The sequence below is a fragment of the Pinus tabuliformis genome, chromosome J (assembly GCF_031772625.1).
Source record: "Pinus tabuliformis cultivar Carrire ecotype Pingquan chromosome J, CPIR1, whole genome shotgun sequence".
Classification (NCBI taxonomy): Eukaryota; Viridiplantae; Streptophyta; class Pinopsida; order Pinales; family Pinaceae; genus Pinus; species Pinus tabuliformis.
In genome coordinates, this window is record NC_142295.1 from 1,048,278,788 (window position 1) to 1,048,299,460 (window position 20,673).

Consider the following 20,673-nt stretch of genomic DNA (forward strand, 5'->3'; position numbering starts at 1 on the left):
TATGTCATTCCGAAGTGATCTATTAATCTGCTAATAAGATTTTTAATGGCAGTTTTATCCATCACTTTATCATAAAAGGGAAAATTATCAAAGGGCAATCTAGTTCGTTCCTTCATAAGGAAAAATCTCCATATTTTCATGAGCAGGATTAAGCAATGGGTTCAAGCCGATTATTCGAAGGCTTCCTCGATCTCTATATCTGCACTAATGAAAAAATCATAAGATCAATAACATTAGATCCTGAGAGCTGGTAGTGATTTATTTGGGTGTTCAGAACAGGCAAACCCTTGTATGGCTTCTTCCATTTCTCAATTGAAACGAGTACGACCAACAGTTGTTCGAATGTATATATTAAGGATTTCTCCCATTCTACCTTTTCTTATTCGATAATGTTCATGGATTTCGTGGAAAGTACCCAAAGATTTGTATTGAACTTCAATAGGGGTTTCTTGGTTTACTGAGGTAATGATACGTAAATCCACTTCCCCCCACCTGAGCCATAAGGGGCTGTATAAGTCAATTCGTTTCTGTCGATAAGCTCTGAGCACATCATCATAACTATAAAAGGAAGGTTTCTTACAAGAAAAGCTTTTATTTTCCGAGTGATACAGATGGTACCTATTCCCATAAATACCTTGGCTATTTTGGACCGTTGATATATAAAGTCCAAGAAGCATATCCTGAGTCGGTATAGAAATAGGATCCCCGATAGCTGGAGACAAAAGATTTGTCTCAGAAAACATGAGTAAACGAGCTTTTGCTCTAGCTTCCAGAGATGAAGGTACATGGACAGCCATCTGATCTCCGTCGAAGTCTGCATTAAATCCCCCACAAACCGATGGATATAAACGAATGGCACGTCCTTCTACTAAAATAGGTTGAAACGCTTGTATTCCCAATTTGTGTAAGGTAGGTGCTTGATTCAACAATATGGGATGTCCTTGCATAACCTCTTGAAGTACTTCCCATACAATGGGTCCCTTATCTCGAATCATACTTTTGGCAGTTCTTAGGTTGGGAGCAATATGTCGTCCGATGAGACTACGAATTAAAAATGCTTGAAAAAGCTCTATTGCTATTTCTGAGGGTAATCCACATTGGTACAATGATAGAAAGGGACCCACCACAATAACGGAATGACCTGAATAATCAACTCGTTTGCCTAGTAAATTTTCACGAAATCTTCCCTCTTTGCCTTCGATCACATCTGAGAACGATTTATAAGGCCTATTATGACTGTCTCTCATTGGTTGTCCGCAGATACCATTATCGAGAAGTGCATCTATGGCTTCCTGGATCAATTTTGTTTGATAAATAACAAATGACTCAGATCCACTTCTTGCTAATAAATTTGTAAGAGTATTATTCTGATTGATAACTCTTCGATAAAGTTCATTTAGATCTGACGAGGTAATAAGTCCACCTTCACCTAATTGAACGATTGGCCTCGGTTCAGGAGGAAGAACTGGTAATAGGCATAAGACCATCCATTTTGGTTCTATATTTGTTCAGAGAAAATGTTTAGCCAATTTCATGCGTCCAACCAGAAAATCCTTTCTTCTTCTAATTTTTTCATCCTCCCATCTATCCACAGTAGATTCTTGGTTCTCTTCCAATCTATTCCATTTCAATTCCACCAAGTTCTTCCATTCCATATGTGAACGATCTATAATCATTTGCAGATCCAGACCCATTAGTTGTTTCCCGATAGCATCTCCCCCAGTAGCTATTTCTCTCTCTTTAAATGTTCGAGAACCCCAAGGAAAGAGGTAATAAGGACGAGCAGAGAGGTAATGAGGAATAATCTCTCTCCAGGATTGAATCTCATAATCGAATGTACCCCGTGATCTCAATAAAGTTGGTTTGTTAGCTATGGGCCTAGCAAGAAAAAGATTTGGATAGGTTATTCTAAGATTTCCCCCCCTTCAGGATCAGATGTGAAAGTTTCCTCTCATCCGGCTCAAGTAACTAAAAAAAAAGATGCAAAAACTCTTTTTTGCTCTGAAGAGAGATCGCTACTCTCTGCTCAAGTTCCAAGTGAAATTGAGTATTCCTTTATGTTATGATTCTACAACATGGATATGGAATTATTGAGCAGTCTCCTCCCTTTCGAACAATCCTTTTCTTCTTGAAAGACCTTCAATTAGGGATTTACTTGTCTTTATCTCGTTCCATTTGATCCTTTAGGTTCCTACTTGCTTTGCTTTACTTCGATGGTTACAATACTATTGATCGAAGCATATGTGCGATGAATAGACTCCTATAGCCATATCTTCGGTCCGGAATACCTCTATTCAGGGCTAACCCAAATAAAAGAGAATGAATTTCAAATTCCATTATCTGAAAGAAGTGTTTTCACGAAGTTCAATTAGCAATTTGATACATAATATCTAAACCCTGGACTAATTCCTCTTTCTCAGCATCTTGAAAAGATGCTTATAATTCTGAGCTTCATGCTACTCCTCTGGAGGGTCATGTTAGAGCTAAAGGCATCCCAATGAGATTTGATAGGATGACAGTTCCTGATTACGGATCTGTATGATCAGAACTTGTGATCAAGTCACACATCGCAGTATACTGGACCTTCTAATTCTTTCCGAGTTTTAGCTAATAGATTCGCAATATAACTGGGAAGGTGTTTCAAATACCATATGTGAACCACCGGACATGCCAGTTTAATGTATCCCATTTGATATCTTCGAATTCGAGAACCAATGAATTCAACTCCACATTGTGTGCAAAATTTTGCATCTATCTTCTCATTTCCAATCCCTGGAGAATTTCCACAAGAACAAACTCTACTTTTGATAGGTCCAAAGATTCTTTCACAAAACGATCCATCTCTTTCTGGTTTATTAGTTTCATAATGTAGAGTATGAGGTTTAGTCACCTGTCCAACTATCTCACCATTAGGTAAAATTTTTTCGGACCAAGCACAAATCTGTTCGGGAGAAGCTAATCCAATTCGAAGTTGTTGATGTTTATTTTGGTCAATCATAAAAGATCTCAATTTATTGTGATCAAACTTCCTCTCTATCTATCTGAAAGTTTTTATCAGATATAATAGCATGATTCAATTCTAGAGCTAAAGATCGTAATTCTCGAATGAGCAATCGGAAAGATTCTGGAGCAGTGTCAGGTTTAGGTATTGGCCCTCCAGTGATAATGGCACCAAGTACTTCATTACGAGTTCTAATATGGTCAGATTTGAGAGTAAGCATCTCTTGTAAAATATAAGCAACACCAAAACCTTCTAGAGCCCAAACTTCCATTTCTCCTATTCGTTTCCCCCCTCGTTTGGATTTTCCTCTAAGAGGTTGTTGTGTAACCCGTGCATAAGGTCCACTCGAACGTGCATGTATTTTCTCATCAACTTGATGAATCAATTTCGACATATAAGCTTTTCCTATTGTAACAGGTTGTTCAAAAACATCTCTTGTTCTTCCATCAATTAATCTATGTTTTCCAGGATGATCTGGTTCGAATACCCATGGATTAGCTGTTTGCTCACTAGCTTTGTAAAGTTCAGGAAACACTAGTTTTCTCGAAGCTTCTCGCTCGTATTTTTCGTCAAAAGGTGTTATTCTATAATGTTTGTTCATCTGGTTTCCTGCTAAACCGGGCAAACATTCAAAGATCTGTCCTACATTCATTCGTGAAGGTACCCCTAATGGATTCAATACCATATCAACTGGTATTCCATTTTGCAAATAGGGCATATCTTGTTTGGGCAAAACTATTGAAATAATACCTTTATTACCATGCCTTCCAGCTACTTTATCACCCACTTGTATCTTACGTTTTTGTGATATATATACGTGTACTGTTTCCGCATTATCACAGAATCATCTACTCTATTGATCCATCTCACGTCGATAACTCGACCCCTTCCACCTATAGGTGCTCTGAGACAATTTTCTCTCGCAATGGATACCTCAATACCAAATATGGTTTGTAATAATCTTCCTTCTGGGGTACATAATGATTCTTCTATTGTTTGAGGCGTTAATTTACCTACCAAAACATCACCTGTTTCTATCCAAGATCCTAGCATTACAAGACCATTTTCGTCCAAATGACGAAGTGAATGAGCATCTAAATGAGGTATTTCTCTAGTGATTCTTTTACAGCAGGTATTCTAGCTATCAAATTAGGTCAAGCACTGTATGACTGCTGATTTTTTCTCCTTTTCTTGGCTTGGCCATCGGCCAGGCCAAGAAAAGCAGAAAAAATCAGTCATACAGAACTATTTTTAACGAAATGAACAATACAATTGACTGGATTGTTCTTTATCCAACTGAATAATGGCAATATTCATTATATTGCCGATATAATCTGTACATACTATAATATACACCTTTACTCCACCATTCATTTTGTTACACATGAACTCTTCCATCTTGGAGAGATGGCTGAGCGGACCAAAGCGGCGGATTGCTAATCCGTAGTATGGATCATCCGTACCGAGGGTTCGAATCCCTCTCTCTCCGTTCGTCCACTATTGATCCTGAAAACGAATAACCCCGAATCTTTCTATGGAATGGAAAAGGCCCATTAACCTAGAGACTTCCTATTTTGACCTTTTTTTTCATTGCATAGCACAAAATGATAAAGTTATCATTTTGACTGAGCATTTGAACTCAGTATTTTATTTTTTCCCGCAGTGCAGTAAAGTATTACTGTTTATGGAACAGTAATAGCTCCACTCTTTAGTAGAAAAATGATATTTTTTCATCAAAAATTATATCTGACTTAGTCCATAAATTGCAAAGGTATCGTTCATGAACGAATGGAAGGATTAGAATATCTCGTTTCTTTCCTCTTTTTTTATCAATATAAATGGGACCAATCCCTACATTGTGTATTGGTACATACAAACGATAAAATATCTTTGCCTCTCCCTGCTATTATCTATGAACAAAATTGTTTCAAACCTATTCCATCATTAGCAATGTCCAAGTGAATAGATGTTCACTTTCGAGATGATCCGGGTCTAGCTCGATAACATGATCTCTTCCAATCCAATGTGAGAAAGTTACATAGTGTCTACTTTTTTTGATAAAGGGGTGTTTGCATGGGTTTGCCTTGGTATTGCGTTCATACCGTCGTATTGAATGATCCTAGACGGTTAATTTCTGTACATATAATGCATACAACTCTAGTTGCTGGTTGGGCTGGTTCAATGACTCTGTACGAATTAGCAGTTTTTGATCCATCCGATCCTGTTCTTGATCCAATGTGGAGACAAGGTATGTTCGTTATACCTTTTATGACTTGTTTTGGAATAAAGGATTCATGGAGTGGATGGAACATCACCGGAGAAACTATAATTAATCTCGGTATTTGGAGTTATGAAGGTGTGGACGGGGCACATATCATGTTTTCTGGCCTGTGCTTTTTGGCAGCTATCTGGCATTGGGTATATTGGGATCTGGACATATTTTGTGATGAACGTATGGGAAAACGTTGTTTAGATTTGCCAAAAGTATTTGGAATTCATTTATTCCTCTCAGGAGTAGCTTGTTTCGGATTTGGAGCATTTCATGTAACGGGTTGTATGGTCCTGGGATATGGGTGTCTGATCCTTATGGACTAACTGGAAAAATACAACCAATGGATCCAACATGGGGAGCTGAAGGTTTTGATCCTTTTGTTCCAGGAGGAATAAATTCTCATCATATAGCAGCGGGTATTTTGGGTATATTAGCAGGTCTATTCCATCTCATTGTTCGTCCTCCCCAATGTTTATACGTAGGATTATGCATGGGGAATATTGAAACGGTCCTATCCAGCAGTATTGCTGCTGTGTTTTTTGCAGCTTTCATTGTTGCTGGGACCATGTGGTATGGCTCTGCAACTACTCCGGTCGAATTATTCGGTCCCACTCGTTACCAGTGGGATCAGGGATACTTCCAACAAGAAATAGATCATCAGGTTCGTGCCGGTCTGGCTGAAAATTTAAGCCTATCAGAAGCTTGGTCCAAAATTCCCGAGAAACTCGCTTTTTATGATTACATTGGTAATAATCCAGCTAAGGGGGGGTTATTCAGAGTAGGTGCAATGGAAAATGGAGATGGAATAGCTGTTGGTTGGTTAGGACACCCTATCTTCAAAGATAAGGAGGGAAATGAGCTTTTTGTACGTCGTATGCCTACCTTTTTCGAAACATTTACAGTAGTTCTGGTGGACAAAGAAGGAATTGTGAAAGCCGATGTTCCTTTTAGGAGGGCAGAATCAAAGTATAGTGTTGAACAAGTAGGTGTAACTGTTGAGTTCTATGGTGGTGGACTTGACAGGGTTAGTTTTGGTGATTCTGCTATAGTTAAAAAATATGCTAGACGTGCTCAATTAGGTGAAATTTTTGAATTAGATCGTGCTACTCTAAAATCTGATGGTGTTTTTCGTAGTAGTCCAAGGGGTTGGTTTACTTTTGGACATGCTACGTTTTCTCTCCTTTTCATTTTTTGACACATTTGGCATGGTGCTAGGACCTTATTCAGAGATGTTTTTGCTGGCATCGACTCGGATCTGGATGCTCGAATAGAATTTGGAGCATTCCAAAAACTGGGAGATCCAACTACTAAAAGACAAGTGGTATGATATTGCTCCTATCTCTTCTCTAATAAATATTAGTACGAAAGTTATCTCCATAATTGTAAATTACGATCAAATCAAATCTATGGAAGCATTGGTTTATACATTCCTATTGGTATCGACCCTAGGGATAATCTTTTTCGCTATTTTCTTTCGAGAACCACCCAAACTTCCGACTAAAGGGGGAAAATAATTTTGCTTCTCCAAATCGTCATTCTTTCTCTCCCATCAAAGAAAGAATGACCTTCCCTATAGGGAAGGTCATTCTTTCAATTAGTCCTCGTGATCCTCAAAAGGATCCCTAAGTTGTTTAGAGGGTTGCCCAAAGGCGGTGTATAGGGCATAACCAGTAAAGCTTACAAGTAAACAAGATATGGAGATGGTGACTAAGGTTGTAGTTTCCATTATTAAGTGATCCCAATATCATGGTATGTTTACCATATAATAACAAATTTAACAGATCTCAACCAATACAATAGTTTCTATGGCTACACATACCATTGATGATACTTCCAAAACCACGCCAAGAGAAACCCTTGTAGGAACGACCTTAAAACCGCTTAATTCAGAATATGGTAAAGTAGCTCCTGGATGGGGAACTACTCCTCTTATGGGTTTTGAAATGGCTCTATTTGCAGTATTCCTATCTATTATCTTGGAGATTTATAATTCTTCCGTTTTATTGGATGGGATTCCGGTTAGTTGGGGCTGAGGAACTCCAAAATTCACCTGGTGAGCTCTTGAAGAAAAAAAAAGAACTGAGGGATTCAAACCCAGACCAAATAGTGGCTTTGAGTTTTTAGCTTATCTTGTTCCAATAGTTTGATCGTGTAATTACTTTTCTCTAAGGATTTTTGGAATATGGGTGTGCGACTTGTTGAAATCGATCCATATTTATAGTACAGAAGACCGATCTGTTATCTTCATCAAGATGGTCCTACCTCGTTGGATATTTCATTTCTAGAATATTGAATCTCTAGAGCACGAGGTCTATCATAGATATGTTCCGGAAGATCTGAACTATGGTTTGTACCTATCATTTCCTCGTCACCAGACTTCCAATAAAGAAATTGAAAGAGGTATTTCCTATAATAAATCGAAGGATCTATCCCCTCTCATAATTATGATGATTATGACCAAAGAATGATATAGTATCTGATGGTGGGTGGGATAATAATGAAGAAGTTGACGTAAAAATATAAGAATTTGATCTATTTCAAAGGAGTATATTCATGTTCCTATTTCCCTAATATAATACTTTCTGGCTGGATATTTTCATTAATATATAGTCTCATTCCTACCTATTCTTGCATCCTTTATTTCCAGAGCTTTGGCTCCCATTGGTCAAGAACCGGACTACTAGTTACGAATCAAGTATCGAACCAATGGGAAGATACTTGGATCCGATCTAAGATCATTATATGTTCGCTCCAGTTCTTGTTGTTCTTGATGTTGGAACAGTCTCCCCTTCTCTATGGGCTATGAGTTCTAGTATACAGGGTATATCTGCATTTATAGGAGCTTCAATTCTCGTGCTTATTTTCATCGTTGGTTCAGTCCATGCGTGGCGAAGAGGAACATTGGAATGGTCCTTAATTTCCGAGTGGGGGAGGGAAGTACAAAATGACATAAAGCCAATGATGAATCCTATGAAGTTACCTTTACTCGATCAAACAATTTTGAATCCAGATATTTAAACTACCCCAAACGATCTGTCGAACAAATTGGGCCAGACTCTCCAGTTTATGAATGCTCCTTTATAGTATTAATTGTGGTTTCATCAAATTCGCTTCATTAATAGATTTGCGATTCGACTCCGATCGTTACGGTCCGGTACCAAGATCTGGACCTAGACGAGCTTACCTCATTATAACAGCGGGGACTGTGACCATGAAAAAGGCTCCTTCTGTAGTGAGATTTCAAATGCCGGAACCAAAATATGTAGTTGCCCTGGAGCATGTACTATCACAGAGAAATGTTTGGTACAGATTATTATAGTACCGTTCGCAAAGTAGATAAGTTAATTCCTGTGGATGTCTATTCGCCAGATTGCCCACCTGAACCAGAGGCTATTATAGATGCTATAACGAAACTTCATGAAAGAAAAGAAAAGATAGTTCGATGGATATATGAGGCCCGAACTCCAACAAGGAAAGAATAAAATATTTCACTATAAATCATAGGGATCATCATATTGGATCCAGTATTCATACTAGAAACTATGGTCAAAAGTTATTACATCAATCTTATGAACCTCAATTCGAATCTACTTTAGAGATACCCTCTGCAACGTTGGGATCTACTTCAACTCTGCAATTATAGATCTATCATTGGGATAATCTATCCCATCTCGATTCAGATGGAATAGGATGAATAGATTCCGACTAGTGCCGAATTATGAGTCCCACCATCAAATCTTGACTTCTGAGTTCTCGATCCTACTTTTTTATATGTACAGAGTATCGTGATTCAATTGGAACAGACAGAGAGGGACAATATGAGCAAAGAAAAGGGAGAGAACAGATTGATCCATCTATCTATTTTGATCGGGGTGTCTCCGTATGTAGATATACATCTAGATAGAATAGATTTAGATAGATGGATATGGAGACATGGATATTGACATCTTGCCAGGAACCAGATTTGAACTGGTGGCACGAGGATTTTCAGTCCTCTGCTCTACCAACTGAGCTATCCCAGCTCTTCCCTGTGGATCATCCTAGTACAGGGTTTTAACTTGTGTCAACTAAAAAGAAGTAAAAAGGTATTTTTACTAGTTTTTAGAATGATCTTTATTATTTTCGATCTGGAAGTCACTAATATGATAAAAATGGACCGCAATTGAATAATTTCAAAATGATCTAATCTATGTAGATCATATATCACAAAATCAATTGATCATATGATCAGCTTATTAACAGATCAACTCAACTGGTCATAAGATGGATGAAAAGATTCATGTTCTAATTTCTTCTCTTCATGAAAAAAAATAGCGAGGTAAAAGAATCGAGAAATTAGAATGGATTCGAACCAATGGAATTGGAGAAGATAGATCAGTCCGTTCGGGAACGAACCTGGGTGGGGATAGAGGGACTTGAACCCTCACGGTCTATAAAGCCAACGGATTTTCCTCCTACTGCAATTTGCATTGTTGTTTACATTGACATGTAGAATTGGACTCTATCTTTATCCTCGTCCAACCATTTATTCCAAAAAATAATTCAATTCTCCATCTAGAGTAGATAAGTTCATAATTGGATTACTTAATGTCAAATCAGTACTTCAACTCGAATCTGGCATCTATCTTATGAATAAAATGCTTGGAACGATTCAAGTTCTGATCGCCAGTTTTGTCTGATGTTATATAACATCTCTCTCCATTTTTGAGGTGTAAATAGATCGTTCTATAACTACAGTATTGGACCAAATGAGATTCATTCGTTAGAATAGCTTCCATTGAGTCTCTGCACCTATCCCCTTCCTATCTTAGGAGAAGAAACATTGTCTTCATGAACCGGATTTGGCTCAGGATTACCCATTCAAAATATCCCAGGGTTCCCTGGATTTGGAAGCTATCACTTGGTAGGTTTCCATACCAAGGCTCAATTCAATCAAGTCTGTAGCTTCTACCAATTCCGCCATATCCCCTTCTCGAAGAACAAGATCATACCTTGATCTAATCCTATTATGTAATATCCATCAGCATTATTCATTGGATATTTGCTCAATATTGGGTGGGAGAAATATCCTCCCCTACTCCCCTTCTCTCCCCTTCTCTATCTCTACCCCAATCGAATATGACTGGGAATCATTATATTATTTATCCATTTGAAATGCAATGTTATTATCCTCCCCTAGTCGATTTGGAAGAGTGAGTAAAACGATCGATATCAATTGACCCTTACTTCTCCTTTCTTTCCCTTGAAAGAATCTACATTCAAACAATGTTCCGTTGTAATCATAATCTGGATTGCGTCATTGAATCTGATTCGCGCTATAATCGTTAGGATTCCAAAGGAATCTATGGATCTCACCCCAATGAAATGGGGAGTGATATTCCATCGAGCCTACTTAGCTCAAAGGTTAGAGCATCGCACTTGTAATGCGATGGTCATCGGTTCAATCCCGATAGCTGGCTCTTTTCCGTTCCTCTCATTTCCATAATCCACAAAGTTTTGTTAGGATCAAGATGGAATGGAGAATACTCTTACGATCGTTCGTCGGGTCCGTCATGCCATGATCATTTACTCCCAACTAGGAACAGGATGAATGAAATGATTGGAGCTATTAGGATCAATAACAAATTGGAGAAAGATCTTCGTTTTCCATATAAAATAATTCTAGTAGTACTCATACGGGTTATACTATTCTTTCTTCTTTCTAGCACTATTTGTTAATTGAATAAGGAGTTTCTATGTCCCGTTATCGGGGACCTCGTTTAAAAATAATACGTCGTCTGAAAACTTTAACAGGTCTCACTAGTAAAAGACCCAAAAACAAAAAGGATTCTATGAACTGGTCTTCTTCCAGGAAAATATCTCAATATCGTATCCGGCTAGAAGAAAAACAGAAATCGTGTTTTCATTACGGACTAACGGAGCGACAATTGCTGAAATATGTTCGTATTGCTAGAAGAGCCAAAGGCTCAACGGGTCAGGTCCTATTGCAATTACTTGAAATGCGTTTGGATAATATTCTTTTTCGATTGGGTATGGCTCCCACCATTCCCGGAGCTAGACAATTAGTGAATCATGGACATATCCGAGTCAATGACCATATGGTATATATACCAAGTTACCCTTGCAAACCTCAAGATGTGATTACTATAAGAGATCAACAAATATTGAGAGCTATCATTAAGAAGAATATAGATCTGTTCCAGAGGGATAAATTGCCAAATCATTTGACTTTTCATTCATTACAATATAAAGGATTCATCAATCAAATAATAGATAGTAAATGGATCAATTTGAAGATTAATGAATTGCTGGTCGTAGAGTATTATTCCCGTCAAGCTTGAATCGAGAATGAAATGAAAGAGAGGGGTGGGTTGGTTGCTGGGCATCTGGAAATTATGTTCTTCTCCCTTCTTTTTCCCTTCCCTGAAGGAGACATTTTATAATCCTTACGTACGTTACTTGTTATCCGCGATACTTTTTTTATTGCTTCTTAAAATAGTCTTTACTTTTCCCATACCACGAACCGATGTTCGTTCTATTTTCTCTATTACAAATAGAGGTAGATTGATCCTGCAATTAGGAAATAGTCCTATTGGGATTCAATAGATTGGAAAAGCAATGGATGAGAAGAAAATAGATAGTAGGGCGAAGATATGGAAAGAGAGGGATTCGAACCCTCGGTAAGCAGAAGCCTACATAGCAGTTCCAATGCTACGCCTTGAACCGCTCGGCCATCTTTCCTATGAGATCTCTTGGTTCTAATTAATAGTCCAGGTCGAGAGATACGAGCTTTGGCGAGAAATATACGTATGTCTGCTCATAAAGTGCGTAGAGTAATTAATAAAATTTGTGGTCGTTCATATGGACAAGCACTTATGATATTGGAACTGATGCCTTATGGGGCCTGTTATCCCATATCACAATTAATTCATTCTGCGGCGGCGAATGCAAATCACAATATGGGTTTGAACAAAGCCAATTTACTCATTGGTAGAGTCGAATTGAATGAGGGTGCTGTTTTTAAAAGGATTCAACCTAGAGCTCAGGGACGCGGTTATCCAATACAGAAACCCACTTGTCATATAACTATTGTATTAGAGGAAATCTCCAGATCGAATGATCCAATTATGTCAATAGAATCCCGAAAAAAAGGATATGTATGGCGCAGAAAATAAATCCACTTGGTTTTAGACTTGGTGTAACTCAAAATGAGCGTTCCCATTGGTTCGCACAACAAAGGAATTATTCCAAAGATCTCCGAGAAGATCAAAAAATACGTACTTGCATTGAAAACTATGTACGAACGCATATAAAGAGCTCCTCGAATTATGGAGGAATTGCACGTGTAGAGATTCGCAGAAAGATCGATTTGATTAAGGTCAAAATTTATATTGGATTTCCCAACTTGTTGTTAATAGAAGGTAGGGGTCAAGGAATTGAAAAATTAAGAAAAGATGTACTAAATATGCTCGATTCTGTGGACCGAAAACTTCACATTGCTATAGAAAAAGTTGCGAAACCCTATAGAAAACATAATATTCTTGCAGAGTATATTGCTCTACAACTAGAGAAGAGAGTTCCATTCAGAAAAACAATGAAGAAAGCTATTGAACTGGTTGAACGAGAAGAGGTAGAAGGTATTCAGATCCAAATTGCAGGACGTCTCGATGGAAAGGAAATTGCCCAGGTCGAATGGGACATGGGAGGTAGGGTTCCCCTACAGACAATTCGGGCTAGGATTGATTATTGTTATTATTCGGTTAAAACCATCTATGGAGTTTTAGGGATAAAAATTTGGATTTTAGAAGAGTAGGAATAATTGGTCTTTTTTTTCCAATCTGCCCGATCATGGATCATCAATTCTATCAGATCGAATAGAAATTAGATTTACCATTTTGTAAAAGATTGGGCTGAGTCCGATTGGTAGAACGAAAGTCACTGGATTACAAGTGATCAATCACATCAAATTCAAATTTGATCTCCTTCCATACTTCACAAGCAGCAGCTAGTTCAGGACTCCATTTACAAGCTTCACGGATCACTTCATTACCTTCACGAGCAAGATCACGTCCTTCATTACGAGCTTGTACACAAGCTTCTAGAGCAACCCGATTAGCTACTGCACCAGGTGCATTTCCCCAAGGATGTCCCAAAGTTCCCCCACCAAACTGTAGTACGGAATCATCCCCAAAGATCTCAGTCAGAGCAGGCATATGCCAAACATGAATACCTCCTAAAGCTACGGGCATAACACCTGGCATAGATACCCAATCTTGAGTGAAGTAAATACCACGAATTCGATCTTTTTCAATAAAATCATCACGCAGTAGATCAAGAAACCCTAAAGTTACGTCTCGTTCCCCTTCAAGTTTACCTACTACAGTACCGGCGTGAATATGATCTCCACCGGACATATGCAATGCTTTAGCCAGTACCCGGAAATGCATACCATGATTTCTTTGTCTGTCAATAACTACATGCATCGCGCGGTGAATGTGAAGAAGTAGGCCGTTGTCTCGGCAATAATGAGCCAAAGAAGTATTTGCAGTAAAACCTCCTGTCAGGTAGTCATGCATAACGATAGGAACTCCCAATTCTCTTGCAAATACTACCCTTTTCATCATTTCTTCACATGTACCTGCAGTAGCATTCAAATAATGTCCCTTAATTTCACCCGTCTCAGCCTGAGCCTTATTAATTGCTTCCGCACAAAAGACAAAACGATCTCTCCAGCGCATGAATGGTTGGGAATTTATGTTCTCATCATCCTTAGTAAAATCTATTCCACCACGGAGACATTCGTAAACTGCTCTACCATAGTTTTTGGCTGATAGACCCAATTTTGGTTTGATAGTACATCCCAATAAAGGATGACCATATTTGTTCAATTTATCTCTTTCAACTTGGATACCATGAGGTGGACCCTGAAAAGTTTTGGAATAAGAAGGGGGAATCCGAAAATCTTCCAAACGTAGAGCCCGTAGGGCCTTGAATCCAAATACATTACCTACAATGGAAGTGAACAAGTTAGTAATAGAACCTTCTTCGAAAAGGTCTAAGGGGTAAGCTACATAGGCAATAAATTGAGTCTCCTCTCCAGGAACGGGCTCGATGTCATAGCATCGCCCCTTGTAACGATCGAGACTAGTAAGTCCATCAGTCCAAACAGTGGTCCATGTACCGGTGGAAGATTCAGAAGCTACTGTTGCTCCTGCTTCTTCAGGTGGCACCCCGGGTTGAGGAGTTACTCGGAATGCTGCCAAGATATCTGTATCTTTGGTCTGATATTCAGGAGTATAATAAGTTAATCTATAATCTTTAACACCAGCTTTGAGTCCGACACTAGCTTTAGTCTATGTTTTTGGTGACATCAGTCCCTCCTTTATTAATAATTATTTCTCGCAAGGACGAGGTCTGCTCGACATGGACCGAACGTAAACAATCAATTTTTACAGAAATATCCTACAAAAATTCGTCTGTTATTGGGGTGCTAGATACACTCTCATTTTATAATGTTCTTTATGTATGACGCAACCCAATCTTTGCTCTTGAAGTTCTTCCTCCATGGATTGACCTGAGAACCTTTCAGTGGTTAAACTAGTTCATGAATGAAATCAAGGAACCGAATGGACCTTTGGCCATAATGGTGCGAATTGTCCGAAAATACATATACAGATGTGCGTATGAAGAGAAGAGATAATGATCAATGAGAGAAAGGTCATGAATATCAAGTTTCATATTTCACAGATGATCTGGACATAATTTTGAAGTATTTTCAGTTTTAGTTATGGATAAATTGGTTCTAGTTATAGATAAATCGAAGACTTCCTCATGATCCTTATTCATATCCATCTACCTACTTCATATTCCAAATATGGATGAATTTAAACTTTTCAACAAAGTTGGATTTTACCAAGGTGGTAACTTCCATTTATTATTTACTGGTCTGATCGACCCAATATGGAACATTTTTTTTTATTGATGATATTGGCAAAATCATATTTATATATTCTTCATGGAAATTATTTCCATTTTTGTATGAGAAAAAATCCTCTTGTTCTTGGGGTTTCCGCACGTGTAGAAACAAATGTGGGACGTATTGCTCAAATCATTGGCCCAGTACTGGATGTCTCTTTTCCTCCAGGTAATATGACTAATATTTACAATTCATTGATAGTTAAGGGTCAAGGTACAGCCAGTCAAGAAATTCAGGTTACTTGTGAGGTACAACAATTATTAGGAAATCATAAGGTTAGAGCTGTAGCTATGAGTGCTACAGATGGTTTGACGAGAGGAATGAGAGTGATTGACACGGGAGCTCCTCTAAGTGTTCCAGTTGGTGGAGCTACTCTCGGACGAATTTTCAATGTTCTTAGAGAACCTGTCGATAATTTGGGTCCTGTAGATGCTGGCATAACATCTCCTATTCATAGACCTGCTCCCGCCTTTACAGAGTTGGATACAAAATTATCCATCTTCGAAACAGGCATTAAAGTAGTAGATCTTTTGGCTCCTTACCGCCGTGGGGGAAAAATTGGTTTATTTGGAGGAGCTGGAGTGGGTAAAACAGTACTCATTATGGAGTTGATCAACAACATTGCTAAGGCTCATGGAGGGGTATCTGTATTTGGAGGAGTAGGAGAACGTACCCGTGAAGGGAATGATCTTTACATGGAAATGAAAGAATCAGGAGTAATTGATGAACAAAAAATATCAGAATAGGGGCCACCAATCTATTCTTTATAATATGAAAGTGATCGGGAAGTTGTCAATAATATTACCAGAATTCTTGGTTTCCTCAAGTTTTTTTTTTCAATAAACTTGCCTATCGATAAAATGGAGTCCCTTCAGAAATTAATTATTGCAACTAAAACAACTCTAAAGCAATTTACGGAATCTCTATTTGTGATCCATCGGCCCAGTTCCGATAAAAAAGACTTTATGGACTCAAATTATACAAAATGTTTCATGCTTGATAATTTTAATAATTTTAATAATTTTAATAATTTTAATAGTGAATGGGGCTTATCATTCTCTGATCGAAGTTATCTGGAAAAGACTCAAAAAAATATAAATGGGTTGGTTGGACAAAAGATCGATCTGTATGTTACAATCGGATCGTGGCGGGTATAGTTTAGCGGTAAAAGTGTGATTCGTTACATTATCAACTCGAATAATGGAAGGATCTTTTACATGGATCTTTGATCCATCTAAAGCTCTATTTCCAGATAGGTTCAAAACCTCCCCTATACCATCCATCCAGAGTTCATATGTTACACAACTTCATATACTTTACGTTCCCATATTAGAGTATAGTGCTTCACTTCTTTCCATTAAAACAAATGCCCGTTGGTGTTCCAAAAGTGCCTTTCCGAGCCCATGGAGATGAAGATGCAACTTGGGTCGACTTATACAACCGACTTTATCGAGAGAGATTACTTTTTTTGGCTCAAGATATCAATCACGAGATTGCAAATCAACTCATGGGTCTCATGGTATATTTGAGTGCAGAAGATTCAAATAAAGATATTTTCTCATTTATCAGGGATCAGTAATACCAGGGGTAGGTCTTTTCGATATGATGCAAGCAATAGTACCAGATGTACATACAATATGCATGGGGGTAGCTACTTCAATGGGATCTTTCATCCTAATCGGGGGAGAAATGCCTAAACGTATAGCATTACCTCACGCTAGGGTTATGATCCACCAACCTGCTAGTTCCTATTATGACGGATCGGCTGCAGATTTTCATAACGAATCGAAACACGTAACGATGCTTAACGATTACATAACCAGATGTTATATAGAAAGAACGGACCAACCCGGAGAGGTAATTCAACGGGACCTGAACAAAGATGTTTTTATGTCAGCAACAGAAGCCCAAGCTTATGGCATTGTTGATGTCATAGCGGAAGGTTGATCTCATAGCGGAAGATCCTCTTTTTAATTTATTTTTATAATGAACTGTAAACTGTGATCTCTTTGTTACTTTTCAAAAAAAAAGGGGGGGAAGCGATTCATTTCATAATCACCTGATATGGTATGGTTAGGATCAATCCGAACCAGTTGATTCCGCATACAATATAGCTAGAATGCCCACTATTCAACAACTTATTAGAAATGCAAGACAACCAATAGAGAATAGAAAAAAATCTCCTGCTCTTCGAGGATGTCCTCAGCGTAGAGGAGTATGTGCTAGGGTGTATGTGCGACTCGTTTGGATCAGAAACTTAAACAGACTGCGAAATTCTTACAACGGAATAACAGAAGAATTTTCCCGCTGTAATCAAGTAAAGATCCATCATCTAACCTTACCGGGGATGAAATTTATGGTTTCCATTGGTGCAAATCCAATCACCTTGATGTGGGATGAAAAGCAATTCCTCATTGGTAGCGAATGGTCATCAATCCATTGAGCGGGGAAATCATGCAAATTGAAGAAGCATAAAGTTTATGCTCATATTGCCGCGAGAACGGAACAACAGGGTCAACTACCTGGCCAACCCCAGAATTACATGTCGTTACTGTATTAATAGATCTTGTAATGAGAGTATTTATTACTTAATGATTCAAGAGTAGAGCTGGAGATGGTAAACCATACAAGTTACCGATAACATACTCATCTCATATTTCGGAAATGAATAAAAGGCTCCGGCGTATAGAGAGGACCTTACCGTTGGAGAAAGAACCATAGAAACGATGAAACCCATGATTTTTTCTCATTCTCAGTACAAGGTCCCAGTCCTTGCCTACCAGGAAGATGCCTATCCAAAGGGAATTATGGTTGGGAAGGTTGCAGTAGCAAAAGCCATTGGAACTTTTATTTTCTAAATAAGAAGAATCAGTGTTATTCTCAATGGACCAAACAAAACAAATGACTAACCGAGAAAAATATTAGCGATTCATGAGAGTAAACTTCAATGACCAGAGTGAAACGTGGATATACAGCTCGAAAACGTCAGAAAAAAATTCTTGCATTTGTATCAGGCTCTCGAGGGGCCCATTCGAAACTTTTTCGAACTGCTAACCAACGGAAAGCTAGAGCCTTAGTTTCCACCCACCGAGATAGAGGTAAATGCAAGAGAGATCTTCGTCGTTTGTGGATTACTCAGATCAATGCAGCAGCTCGTGCCAATGGGGTTTCTTATAATAGATTCATCCAATATTTGTACAAGAGGCAGTTGCTTCCAAATCGTAAAACACTTGCACAAATAGCTGTATTAGATAGTAATTTCTTTTCCACCATCTTTAACAACTTATCATATGATGAAATAGGTTAGGTATAGATGAAATAAATAGGTAAAGATGGAATGTATAGAACAGATTCTCCCGGAGAATTCCCTCCGGGAAGGTCGAAATATTGAAAAGTTTTTTCATATTGGATTGGAAATGAACGAAAAGAATTCAATCCAATTCTTTTCCAAAAATGAAATCCTGTTGACTTTTTCAACAATAGACCCAAGATCTGCATCTTTATCGAACATATATTCCAGCTCCGATTTGATTAAGGAGTAGGCTTATTTCCCATGGATCAAATTAGTTTTCATTATAAAGAAAAGGTAACAAAGATAGAATATGAGCTCGTTTAATAGCGTTAGTCATTAGACGTTGTTGTTTTGAAGTTAATCTATTCACTCGGCCGGATAATATTTTTCCTTGCTCACTAATAAATCGACCAATTAGGCTCATATTTTTATAATCGATCCGATCTCCCGACCTAATAGGTGACAAATGTCTACGAATTGGTTTCAAATATCTACGAATTGGTTTCAAACGTCTGTGAATTGGTTTCAAATGTCTACAAAAAGATTGCTTGGGTTTATCCATAGTTTGTTTCATGAACCTTTTGAATACTATTTATTCCAAATCTTTTTAAAATATTGTTCCATTAAAGATCTTGTTGAAATACCATTTCTTTTTATATCTGTGATTTATTCCTATCCATGGGTAGGAGTAGTATGTTTAATCTCTTTTTTTTATCTCTCCATGAATGGTATGCTTGTAACAATAGGGACAAAATTTATTTGATTCCAATCGAATAGGTGTATTGCGTCGATTTTTCCGAGTCGTATATCTAGAAATCCCTGGGAATCTTTTATAAACACTATATTGGGTACAACTAGTGCACTCCAAAGTGATTGTTACACTTATATCTCCGCTCTTGGCCATAAACTTACTCTGAATATTGGTTTTGCTTTTCGACCTCAAAAATAAAAAGGGAAAAAGGGATAGAAGTTGATAGCCGGAGATCCTATGGTGAAACATTTGAAAGTAAAAAAATGATTGATCAGGAGTGAGTTTTCAGTTTTACTTACAAAATTGAATGTGGAAAGAATATTTAGATCGATATTTCTACTTGAATTCTACCCCCTTCCAGTCCTAAACTTAGATCCTTTTTGGGGCTGAATGCACTAATTTCTCCAAGAGGTAGGAGAAGTCAATCTAGCACAATCTTTTTTCCCTTGGCTTTAAGGGGAGGAAAAAAATTAAAAAAAGGAAAGAATAAGAGCATCTGGAAAAAAACGATTGATTTCTATCAATAGGGCGGCTAAAAAACTGACGCATAAAATAGCTAACACAGGCGCTGTGGAAAGATAGGTCTTTAGATCTTGCATTGTAAATTCTCCTTATTGATCATAATGTGTAAGTGATTCAACCGTATCAATAGTTATGAATCCTAGAGAAAACTCGGAACTGATGAATATATATATATATATATATATATAATGTGGTTCGGGCTGTGGTCCTATTTATAGAAAAGGAAAAATATGTTTCATCACCATAATTAATAGTGATATTCTAGATAATAGACCTTACATGTATAAAGTCTTTTCACTCACGAGACCGAAGAGAAATGAAGGTGGAAAAATGTGCGAAACATATTTCGAATTCTATAAAATAAAATTAAAATAACATTGTCTAATGATTAGAAGGGATGTAGCGCAGCTTGGTAGCGTGTTTGTTTTGGGTACAAAATGTCGCAGGTTCAAATCCTGTCATCCCTACCTTTCCCTTCTTTTCTATAGAAAGAAAGGAATGAAAGATCATTTGATATCGATTCGACGGGAACATCAAATAATTGAATCGTATCAGATGCGAAAGTGTTTTGCTCTAAGAGTATCAACAAAAGGTATTTTTCCTTCATCTCCGAATATTAAAGAAAGCGCTCTTAGTTCAGTTCGGTAGAACGTAGGTCTCCAAAACCTGATGCCGTAGGTTCAAATCCTACAGAGCGTGATTCTATTCCTATCAAATCCAACCCTCAAAATTATCGATAATTCATTCCAACTGGAACGAGCAATGGAATCTGACCTCCCAGGAAAAGTAGGAGGCCAATGAAATTGGAGGATATTCCAGGATCAAATATCCAATTGATCACCACGTCGGTATTGTGAAT

General features: G+C 37.9%; 4 non-coding genes across 4 annotated transcripts; 3 read left to right on the top strand and 1 right to left on the bottom strand.

Moving 5' to 3' along the window:
• The first annotated feature begins 10,659 nt into the window (after window positions 1–10,659).
• Window positions 10,660–10,732, top strand: TRNAT-UGU (transfer RNA threonine (anticodon UGU)). The gene has a single exon. It is a non-coding gene; the product is annotated as a tRNA-Thr (tRNA).
• Window positions 10,733–11,927: 1,195 nt separating this feature from the next.
• Window positions 11,928–12,014, bottom strand: TRNAS-GGA (transfer RNA serine (anticodon GGA)). Its single transcript has one exon. It is a non-coding gene; the product is annotated as a tRNA-Ser (tRNA).
• An 8,193-nt stretch (window positions 12,015–20,207) lies between these two features.
• Window positions 20,208–20,281, top strand: TRNAP-UGG (transfer RNA proline (anticodon UGG)). The gene has a single exon. It is a non-coding gene; the product is annotated as a tRNA-Pro (tRNA).
• A 158-nt stretch (window positions 20,282–20,439) lies between these two features.
• On the top strand, window positions 20,440–20,513 carry TRNAW-CCA (transfer RNA tryptophan (anticodon CCA)). The gene has a single exon. It is a non-coding gene; the product is annotated as a tRNA-Trp (tRNA).
• The last annotated feature ends 160 nt before the right edge of the window (window positions 20,514–20,673 follow it).